Here is an 11,353-nt window from a genome sequence, read left to right on the forward strand (position 1 = left end):
GTTTATTGCTTTCATGTATTTAGTGGAATTTAGAGGCGTCGTTTAGTTGATCTGAACTCATTGCATGCTTAAATAAATGAGTTTTTCCTGTACGGTGAATTCCTTTATTTACATGAGCTAGTGCCTAGCGATTAGGCTAATGTGTGATCAATGAATTTTTGGATGTTTTTTTTTATAAAGTAAGACGCCATATCCCTCTTTTCCATTCTCTCTGTTTAGGTAAGATATGGTGTATCCGTCCTTAATGGATATATGTTTAACATCAAGGCTGCTCTAAGACTGAGCCGAAGCTGATGTTCTTTGTTTTTTTTCTTGGTTAGCATACTTCTATTAGGTCTTCAAGAACTTTGAGAAATGGGTGGACTGCCGGCAGAAAATACTTCCTCTGAGACCGAGCCCAAACCAGCCGATTTGCTGAACGCCATCAGCATCAACTTTAGAATTTCTGTAAGTTTTCTAATTTAGTGTTAGTTCTTATTTTTAGTGTTAGTTGATACAATTTTTTTGTTGAAGGTTGTGTTACATAATGGAGGATCAATAGTTAAATGATAGCTTAGTTGTTTACATTGAGAAATAAGTTTTTTCTTGTATTGACAATGAAACTATCATGACATGTTTTCGAAGTATGAAATCCCGTCGTGGACAAATTTAGTATTTCTAGCTTGTTTAGCACAAAGATTATAAATGCAAAGTTGTAGTTTGCGATTTATTTGTTCAATGATATTTTCGTCCTTTTTTTTTTTTTTGAGCTTTTATATTGGGACCACCCTATGTTAAAATCCTGGATCGGCCACTGGTTGCGCCAACACTTGATTCACCCATATGGCGTATCTAAAGCTTAGCTGGAATCGAAGTTGAGAGTTATGGTAAACGCCCAAAGATATGTTGTGCTATGACAGCACCAAACCCGTTGGAACCAACTCAAGCTAACCCACAGGAAATTTACCAAATGAAAATGCAAGAACAAAATATTAAAGACACCAAGATTTTAACGAGGTTCCTCAACAGTCAGTGTAACTGGAGTACGTCCTCGGAGCAGTAGGAGCTCACCCAATAATTCACTATCAACCAAATGGGAGTTTACAAAGTGTTGGCAATCTCACAACCCAAATAACCCAATACACCCAATAGCTCTCACACACCAAAGAAACAAATAGAGGAAGAAATATAATGAATAATTTCTTCTCTATACATATAGCTCAAAGCTATTACAACAAAAACTACTTTGGTGAATGATTACTAACCAAATGAAGCAGCAGCTTCTTTTTTTCTGTTTGGGCTCTCTGCAACTCTCCTGCTCTCGGCAGCTCACTCTTCTCACTTCTGCTCTCTTCACAAAATGAGCCCTCACTCTCTTTTCTTCTACCCGAAACAACAACAATAATTATGGTAATAAAAAAACCACCAAAGAAAAAAAAACATCATCATGATGCCTCCTCATCATGATGTTTTCTCATCATTTTGTCTTTCACCTTTTTTTTCTTTTGGTTTCTTTATTAGCCGAAAGGTGATGGCTTGTTTTGGCCATAATTCAACAATCTCCACCTTGGCCAAATTCCGAAAACGCCATGATAAGCCAACCAACACAATTGACCCAAAAAATCACTCCCAAACACTAGCAAGAGAACAACTCATGCCGAGCCAAATGCTCTAAAACTCCTACTGCTCAACGCCTTCTTTATATAGACATAATGTGAGCCAAGTTCAAACAGTGAACAAACTTGGCTACACCAACAACCTTAGTCAACATATCAGCGGGGTTGTCTTTAGTTGGAATCTTCTGGAGAATGATTTCCCCTTCACCAACAATTTCACGAACAAAGTGATAACGCACATCTATGTGCTTGGTCCTCGCATGATGAACCTGATACTTAGCCAAATAAATGGCACTCTGACTATCACAATGTACCTCCACCTGCTTCTGATCAACCCCCAAATCTCTAATCAGCCCATGTATCCAAATGGCCTCCTTTATAGCTTCAGCAACTGCCATATATTCAGCTTCTGTAGTAGACAAGGCAACAGACGACTGCAAAATGGACCTCCAACAAACTGGCCCTTTAGCCATAGTAAACACATAGCCTGTAGTAGACTTCCTTCCATCCAGATCACCTGCATAATCTGAATCAACATAACCAACTGCAAAATGACCAATACCAGAGTCATCTCTCTCAAAGCATAAACCAACATCTCGAGTACCATGGAGATACCTTAATATCCACTTAGCTGCTTGCCAATGCTCTTTACCTGGATTATGCATATATCGACTCACCATGCCAACTGCATGAGCAATATCCGGTCTAGAGCATACCATTGCATACGTCAAACTACCAACCAAATTTGCATATGGTATATTTTTCATTTGCCGCTTCTCTTTATCAGTTTTAGGACATTGTAGAGAACTCAATTTAAAATGAGGAGCCAAAGGGGTACTAACCGGTTTGGTTGAATCATGAACTCCAAACTTTCGAATCAACTTCTCAAGGTATTGTCTTTGATTCAAACTGACCAAACCCTTCTCTTTATCTCTAGTGATCTCCATGCCAAGAATCTTCTTCGCTTCACCAAGATCCTTCATCTCAAACTCATTTTTCATTTGCTTCTTCAATTTCTTAATCTCTTCGACATTCTTTGAGGCAATCAACATATCATCAACATATATCAACAAATAAATGAAAGATCCATCTTGCAACTTCTTGAAGTACACACAATGATCATATTGACTTCTAGAATAATTTTGGCCTCTCATAAATTTATCAAACCTCAAATACCATTGCCTTGGAGATTGCCTCAAGCCATATAGTGATTTCTTCAATTTGCAAAACAAGTTCTCCTTCCCTTTCACTATATACCCATCCAGTTGACACATATAGATCTCTTCATTCAAATCACCATGTAGGAAAGCCGTCTTCACATCAAGTTGCACAAGCTCAAGATCATACTGTGCAACAAGAGCTAACATAATGCGAATTGAGGAGTGCTTCACAACCGGAGAAAAGATTTCATTGTAGTCAATGCCCTCATTTTGTGCATACCCTTTAGCAACTAATCTTGCTTTGAATCTCACATTGCTTTTCTCATCAGCATCTTCCTTCTTGGCATACACCCATTTGCAACCGATAGCTTTCTTGCCCTTAGGCAATTTAGCTAACTCCCAAGTCTTGTTCTTCAAGAGAGAATTCATCTCATCACCCATGGCATTGCACCACCTATTCTTCTCCTCACTCTCAATAGCTTCTTCAAAATTGGATGGAATCTCTTCAGTGATAATAGGAAGAGCAAAAGCAACATAATCACTATACCGAGCTGGCTTGGTAATTTGTCTCTTTCCTCTGTTCTTGGCAATAGACTCTTGAGGTGAAACTTCCTCTTCAACTTGAAAAGAATCTTCAAGTTCAACTTCTTCAACATCCTCATGGTCTCCAACTTCTTCACTTGTAGTGGCTTCGACATCAGCGGAAATAGGATTTGAAGTACCAGAGGCAACTTTCTCAAGCTCCACATGTTGGACATCTTTCACATTCTTCTCAGAGACTTTGTACATACTTTCTTCATCAAATGTCACATCTCTGCTGATTACAAGTTTTTTCATCTCTGGGCACCACAACCTGTAACCTTTGACACCACTACTAAAACCAAGAAAGATAGCCTTTTTGGCTCTAGGATCAAGTTTATTTTCAGTCACATGAAAATAAGCAGGTGAACCAAAAATACGGATATAGTCATAATCAGAAGAAGGTTTTCCAGTCCATACCTCCATTGGTGTCTTACCCTGAACAGCAGCTGAGGGTAACCGGTTGATGATGTGACATGCATAATTAACTGCCTCTGCCCAAAACGACTTGCTCAAACCCGACTGAGACAACATGCATCTAACCTTCTCAAGCAAGGTTCGATTCAATCTTTCTGCAACTCCATTTTGTTGTGGAGTTCCCCGAACACTGAAATGTCTCACAATTCCTTCCTCTTTGCAAACTTTAAAGAAAGGATCGGATGTGTATTCACCACCATTATCCGATCTCAAAATATTAATTTTTCTCCCAGTCTGGTTCTCAACCATTTTCTTCCAACCCAAGAAAATGCTCAACACCTCACTCTTGTGCTTCATAGCATAGACCCAAGACCTTCTTGAATAATCATCAACAAAGGTCACGAACCAATGTCTACCACTCAAATAGGGAGTCTTTGTAGGACCCCAAACATCTGAATGCACATAATCAAGAATGCCCTTCGTCTGATGTACCGCAGTACCAAACTTCACTCTAGTTTGCTTCCCCAAGACACAATGCTCGCAGAAATCAAGCTTACAAGTCGTGGCACCTTTTAGAAGACCTTTTTTCACAAGCCCTTGTATAGCTTTCTCACCGGCATGGCCTAATCTCATATGCCACAATCTAGTAGTATCTGAATCAGATGTGCCCATATTTTCAGAGACTACAGATGCTTCACCTGTCACAGTGCTTCCCTGCAATAAATACAAATGGCCACATCTAGGAGCTTTCATCACAACAAGTGCACCATAAGTAACTTTCAATGTTTGTCCATCTGAATGAAACCTGAAACCCTTGGATTCCAAAGTACCCAAAGAAATAAGATTTTTCTTCAAATTCGGTATATACCGAACACCTGTCAACTCTTTAACCATGCCATCATGCAACTTCAAACAAACTGTACCAATCCCTTTTGTTGTGCAAGGATTGTCATCTCCCATGAACACAACGCCACCATCAAACTCTTTCAAGCTGAAAAACCAATCCTTGTGAGGAGTCATATGATGAGTACAACCCGTATCCAACACCCACTTAGTAGCACAATCAAATGATGAGGAAGTGGTTAAAGCAAAATCAGAAAAATCTGTTTCAACCTCAGCAACATTAGCTTCAGAACTTTCTTTGCCTTTGGTCTTCAATTTAGGACAATCTTTCTTCCAATGGCCCTTATTACGACAAAAGGCACATTCATCCATTTCCAAAGGTTTTCTACCTTTAGAGTTTCCTCTAGGTCGAGACTGTGATTTTTTCCTACTAGAAGATGACTTCCTCTCTGATGATCTACCTCTAACAAATAAAGCTTCAGAGGTACTATCATGATTTTTATCTCTATGCCTTATTTCATAATTCATCAAGGCATTTGACACATCTTCAAATTTCACAGTTTCTTTACCATGCATAATAGTGGTAACAAAATGCTCATAAGAGTCCGGCAAGGAATTCAACAATATTAAGGCCTTATCTTCATCCTTAATATCCTCATCTAAATTTAACAAGTCGGCAATCAACTTATTAAAAGCATCAAGGTGTCTAATCATTTTTGTACCTTCTTTGTATTGAAAGCGGTAGAGTTTTTTCTTCAAGTGTAGCCGGTTCTCTACACTCTTCGTCATATACTTGTCTTCCAATTTTTGCCACAACACACTTGCTACCGTCTCCCGCATCACAAAATACTTCTGAGTTTTTGCAAGGCACAACCGAATTGAAGAGCAAGCCCACAAATTTAATTTCTCCCATTCCGGCTTCGACATAGCTTCCGGCTTCTCTCCCAAAGCGGCAAGTAGATCTTGTTGAGCCAACACATCTTTGACCTCAAATTGCCACATCCCGAAGTTGTTTGTGCCATCAAACTTTTCAACTTCGAACTTTGCATTTTGCACCGTAGTTCTTGCAAACCCGGAGGTGCTTCCAAAAGGATTCTCATCTTGCCCGTCTGACATCTTTGGCAACTAGACAGTACCCAAGAGCAACTAGTGCTCTGATACCAATTGTTGTGCTATGACAGCACCAAACCCGTTGGAACCAACTCAAGCTAACCCATAGGAAATTTACCAAATGAAAATGCAAGAACAAAATATTAAAGACACCAAGATTTTAACGAGGTTCCTCAACAGTCAGTGTAACTGGAGTACGTCCTCGGAGTAGTAGGAGCTCACCCAATAATTCACTATCAACCAAATGGGAGTTTACAAAGTGTTGGCAATCTCACAACCCAAATAACCCAATACACCCAATAGCTCTCACACACCAAATAAACAAATAGAGGAAGAAATATAATGAATAATTTCTTCTCTATACATATAGCTCAAAGCTATTACAACAAAAACTATTTTGGTGAATGATTACTAACCAAATGAAGCAGCAGCTTCTTTTTTTCTGTTTGGGCTCTCTGCAACTCTCCTGCTCTCGGCAGCTCACTCTTCTCACTTCTGCTCTCTTCACAAAATGAGCCCTCACTCTCTTCTCTTCTACCCGAAACAACAACAATAATTATGGTAATAAAAAAACCACAAAAGAAAAAAAACATCATCATGATGCCTCCTCATCATTTTGTCTTTCACCTTTTTTTTTCTTTTGGTTTCTTTATTAGCCGAAAGGTGATGGCTTGTTTTGGCCATAATTCAACAAGATACCACCATCACCTAGAAATACTTGTAGCTGCTGCATGCTTGAGCAGCAAGTGATTTGATGCAGTAATACCGAATCTAGAGATTCATAGCTTGTGGAACAAGATTGAGAATGGAATTTGAGAAGAACAACTGCAAGGTTACTTGTCTTCTTTTCCGCGGTCCACATTTTCGTGCTCTCATACTTGCACTAGACAATAATTTTTGAAAGACTACACCTTTCTCCAGGTTAGTTTCCTTCATTTTCCTGCTGCATTTTCTCTTCTACTTGGACCTCTGTCGATCGATTTTCTCGATGCAAGTGTGTATCTGTCAGTTGTTAAGGAATCATGGAATGCTTTACGTCCGCTAATACTGATTTTTCTATGGGCGTTGTTGAGTTGAAGGTAATCTTAGTCTATTAAAATTCCTGATTTTCACAAGTTTAATTAAGGTATTCGATTCTAGGATTTTGGGTTGCCAAAGTAACGCATTTTGCTGCTAAAGGAAGTTCCGGAGAGACTAGGGGTGGAAATAGGACAAGGATAAAGGGAAATTTTATTGAGACTCATTTATCATCTTTTTACTTTCAACTTATCTTTTTTTGTCTTGATATTCCGAAAGTGCCCAACAAATGTTTTTTTACACCCATAATGAAAAAGAACAAAAAAATAAATAAAAAGTAAAATTACAGCACTAAGAAATTTCGACCACCCCATCTCTGCAAACCCCAACCACTCCCAATTTCTACCCGTCCATAACCCCCCACTGCCACCTCTCCTACCACCCACAACGAAAACTCCAAAGATCTTAGGCATCACTCACTCTAACTTGTCATTCAAGGACTGGACAGTTAGACAAAAGGTATTCGGGAACCTCATTACTCACTCTAATTTGTCGCCAATGAAGAACTTTGAGGGACTTGAAACAGGGAGTGTGTCTACAAGAGTGTAGACTTGGATTGTCAAAACTCATTAAGTTCTCCCATGCATAATGCAAGAACTGCTCCAACATAGACCCTTTATTTCATTATTTGCTCTGATACTAATACATAATAGCTTGCGGGCAAATGCATATCGTTGGAAGCTAGCAAAACCGTCAGCAAAAAACTCCAACTCAATTGTTTGAACTCTCTTTTCTAATGCAAACTGAATCCAACTATGAATGGAACTTCCATTGCAAAAACCTAGAAGGAAGCAAGCCTTGAGTCGTTCTACGTTTGGGTCTTTATGTTGTGCCAACAATTGATTCACCCATATGGTGTATCTAAAGCTTAGCTGGGATCGAAGTTGAGAGTTATGGTAAACGCCCAGAGATACCACCATCACCTAGAAATACTTGTAGTTTCTGCATGCTTGAGCAGCAAGAGAGAATGTACAAACAATAAAGATTAGATGGGGATAGTGATGGTTGAGATATTTGGGGTTTTCATTGTGGGTGGTAGGGAATGTGGTTGTGGGGGGTTGGAGAGGGGTAGAAATTGAGAGTGGTTGGAAGTTGGAGGGATGGGATGGCAGGAGTTTCTTAGTGCTTATTATTATTATTTTTTTTTTCATTTTGAGTGGAAAGAGAGAATTGTTGGGCACATTCAGAATTTCAAGATAAAAAATAATAAGTTGGGTGTAAAAAGAGAATAAATGAGTCTAAATAAAATTTCCCAAGAGGATAATAATGGTGTGGTGATGTGATAAAGGTTATTTTAGGATTAATAGTGGGTGGAAAAATAGGATTTTAATTTTAATTTTAATTTTAATTTTTATAGTGAGTGAGATTATAATGGGGTGGTGAAATAGGCCAATGAGGTTGGTCTTCTAGTAGCACTAATAATTAAATGCATATAAATTTAAAAACAAGGGTAAATTACATTTTGCCCATTTTTGCTTGAGTATAATTGCAATTTCATACATCTTTAAAACATTTCATTCACATACTTTTTTTTAATATTTCATTCAAACCTCATACAATTGTCTCTTTTTCTAATTAGTTTTAAACATAATAAAGAGTTGGAGGAAGTCGACGAGGGGGGAGAATAAATGGGAAATAACGTGTCATCGGGAGAGATGGAAGTAGTAGAGCCACCTAAAGCACTTTATAGAAAGTAGTCCCATGCAGGGTGCGGTGTCGGGGACAACAAAGCCGGTAAGGATGTCATTGACGGACTTATTAGAGACGAACATGCATATGGGGATGGACTCGAATCAAGGAGGTGGCGGCGGCGAAAGAAGCTTCCCAAACCAAGAATCAAATTTTTGGTTGCAGACAAGCACAGAGGAAATGGGATGGAGTTGAGGATGAGATGGGGTTATTGGGGCAAGCTTTGCCCAAGATCATCTTTTCAATTTTTTAAAGTTTTTAATTAAAACCTAAATTGATTTTTTACTAACTAATCCTTTTTCATTATTTTTAATTCACAGGGTGCAAGGTTGGCATTCATATCAGCATAAATGTGAACTCTATATTTGTCACGTTATCACTTAACAAATTTTTTAACGGATGTATGAAACTGGAAAGAAAGTATGAAATTAAAATATTTTAAAAATATTATATGAAGTTACAATTGACATCAAACTTGAGAGCGTAAAATGTAATTTAACCATGATTAATTTTACAAGCAAAATAAATAGAAATAAGGAAAAGAAAACATAATCTGTTAAACGAGAAGGGTATTATAGTCAAATCGTTGAAAGTTTAAGTATTCCCCAAAACTATTCAGAAAAATAAGCATTGCCGCCAAACATCTCTCTCTGTGACAAGCACAAAACAATGAAAAGCCGATTCGAAGGCGGATCAGGAGAATCCGCGGAGGGGGAGAATCCAATTCCGGCCCAACCCACAAAGCTCCGAGGTGAGATTCGGACTCCTAGTATTGTTATTCTTTTCAATTTTAGGTTTTAGGGTTTGTGAGGGGGCGATTATCTGTTTCAATTTTTGCTTTTAGGGGAAGATTGGCAGCAGCATTATGTTTAATTAGGGTTTCATGCATTTCAATTCCGGCTGCATATGTTTGTTGCAATCTGCACCCTGTTTTTAAGGTTTTGCTTGACTTGATGCCTAATTTTTTTTTTTAGTGTTTAATTATTAATAGCCAGAGATTTAATTTACAATGAATTTTAAACCGAATTGTGTAGCTAAGCTCGATACTCATTTCTCAATCAATTAAGTATCACACTGTCTTCTTGAGGACTGCTTTTGCTGCTTCAAATGTCAGAAACACGAAATTCTTTTAACTCCTGTCAACAAAATTAAAGCAGAACTTGTAGAATTAGGGAAGAGAATACTTACACAGTTAAAGCAGAGCTTACAGAGCTTTTAGAACTTTAAGAACTATCGGGAGGAAAGTCTGAGACATACCTGTAGGAATTACCCACCCACATAGGGATTGCAATTCGTTTAGTTTCATCTTCCCTCGCGAACTTCTCGTTTCTTTTATGATGTTGTGTTTGAGAATAGTATGAATGGGGAGAGTAGCAGTTTTTCAGTTCTCCATTGAAAACGTGTTTCATATTTCTGAGAGTGTCGGTCGTACCCAGTGCACAAGGCTCCCGCTTTACACAGGGTCTGGGAGAGGTGAATGTCGGTTAGCCTTACTCCCATTTATGGAGAGGCTGCTCCCAAGTCTCGAACCCGAGACCTACCGCTCATGGGCGAAGGCACTTGCCATCGCACCAAGTGCGACCTCTTATATTTCTGAGAGTGTGAGAGTGGGAATTGTAAATTAACTTATTAAAAATGCTATTAATTGTGATTAACTTATTAAAAATGCTATTAATTGTGAAAGGTCAAATTTTTTTACTTTCATATATTAGGTATCTTACCAGTTATTAGGTATTGGTATAGTGTTTGTTCTCTTTCTAATATTAAAGTGGTCTCAAGTTATGAATGTCCTCGCTCTCATAATTTGTTGAAACATATTTAGTTAATTTGTTTTTGTTTGTTATGCCCCACATGAGCTAAATCTTTGGTCCACCACTAATTAATGTATCTGTACATTTTCTCTAAAACACAGACGCAGATAAGAATAAAGAAAAAATTTCTGTTAAAGACTCTCCGACGACTCATCTCACAAAAGTAGAGGCTGCTCAAGACTCTCAGATTCAACTCCAGCTTGAGGAGAAGAATACTCTTCCATCTTTTCTCAAGGAGGACAATAATCCCACATGCCTAGCCCGTCCTAAACTCATAATCAAGCCAGGCACATTTTCCTCTATGCCGTCTACTTGTCCAATTTGCTCTGAGTATGGACACTTTCCTGGTATGTGCCCCTGGAGGAAACGGCTCCCAAAGGGCGTAACTCAGGTTGGCAAGGGCTATGTAGTAAAGTGGGGGCGTGCTGTTTTCCTTGAGTGTGTTTATTGTTATGAGATTGGTACCCACATGCTTAATGACTGCCCGCATTTTAAAAAACTACTTGAGAAAAATGGAGGGGATGCGCCCTTGCACCCCTGTTTGCTCGATGATATACCACTTGCTGATTGCTGAAGCTGAGGAGGACTGGGTGCATGTGTGCTGCAACTTTTGCTGAGGAGGACTGGGTGCATGTGTGCTGCAGCTTTTGAATTACCGTTTCATTTTAGTGCTCTAGGTTACAAATATGTTGTTGTGGACCCACGTATGTCTTGGAATAATTAAGCTAGATAGTTCCGTGTTTTCTGTGCTTAATTTGGTTGTCCTTTGCATATACTCGCCTTGGAGAATCATCTGTGCAGCGCCTATTAATTTGGATCGATGTTTTGCTTTGATTTGATTTGCTTGAACTGGTGGTGTTTTTGCTTTAAGGGTGTGCGTGTGTTTTGAATCGACAATTGTAGTGAACGATTCACATACACCTTGCCCTCGAGCAGGCAAGCTTCTGCATTTCTGAGTTAATGTTGGTCTTTTGAGTTTTGTAGATATTTCGCATAAGTAACGGTTGTTGGGGTGCATATGGTCCTTCTCTGTTAGTTTCAGGTCGATTGTTGTTGGGGTTAATTGTGCAGT

At 38.7% G+C, this 11,353-nt stretch overlaps 1 long non-coding RNA gene across 1 annotated transcript; it reads left to right on the plus strand.

Moving 5' to 3' along the window:
- The first annotated feature begins 9,083 nt into the window (after nucleotides 1-9,083).
- On the plus strand, nucleotides 9,084-11,115 carry LOC114825371 (uncharacterized). Its single transcript, XR_011582113.1, has 2 exons — nucleotides 9,084-9,221; nucleotides 10,383-11,115. It is a non-coding gene; the product is annotated as an uncharacterized lncRNA (long non-coding RNA).
- The last annotated feature ends 238 nt before the right edge of the window (nucleotides 11,116-11,353 follow it).

This window comes from Malus domestica, chromosome 06, assembly GCF_042453785.1.
Source record: "Malus domestica chromosome 06, GDT2T_hap1".
Taxonomy (NCBI): domain Eukaryota; kingdom Viridiplantae; phylum Streptophyta; class Magnoliopsida; order Rosales; family Rosaceae; genus Malus; species Malus domestica.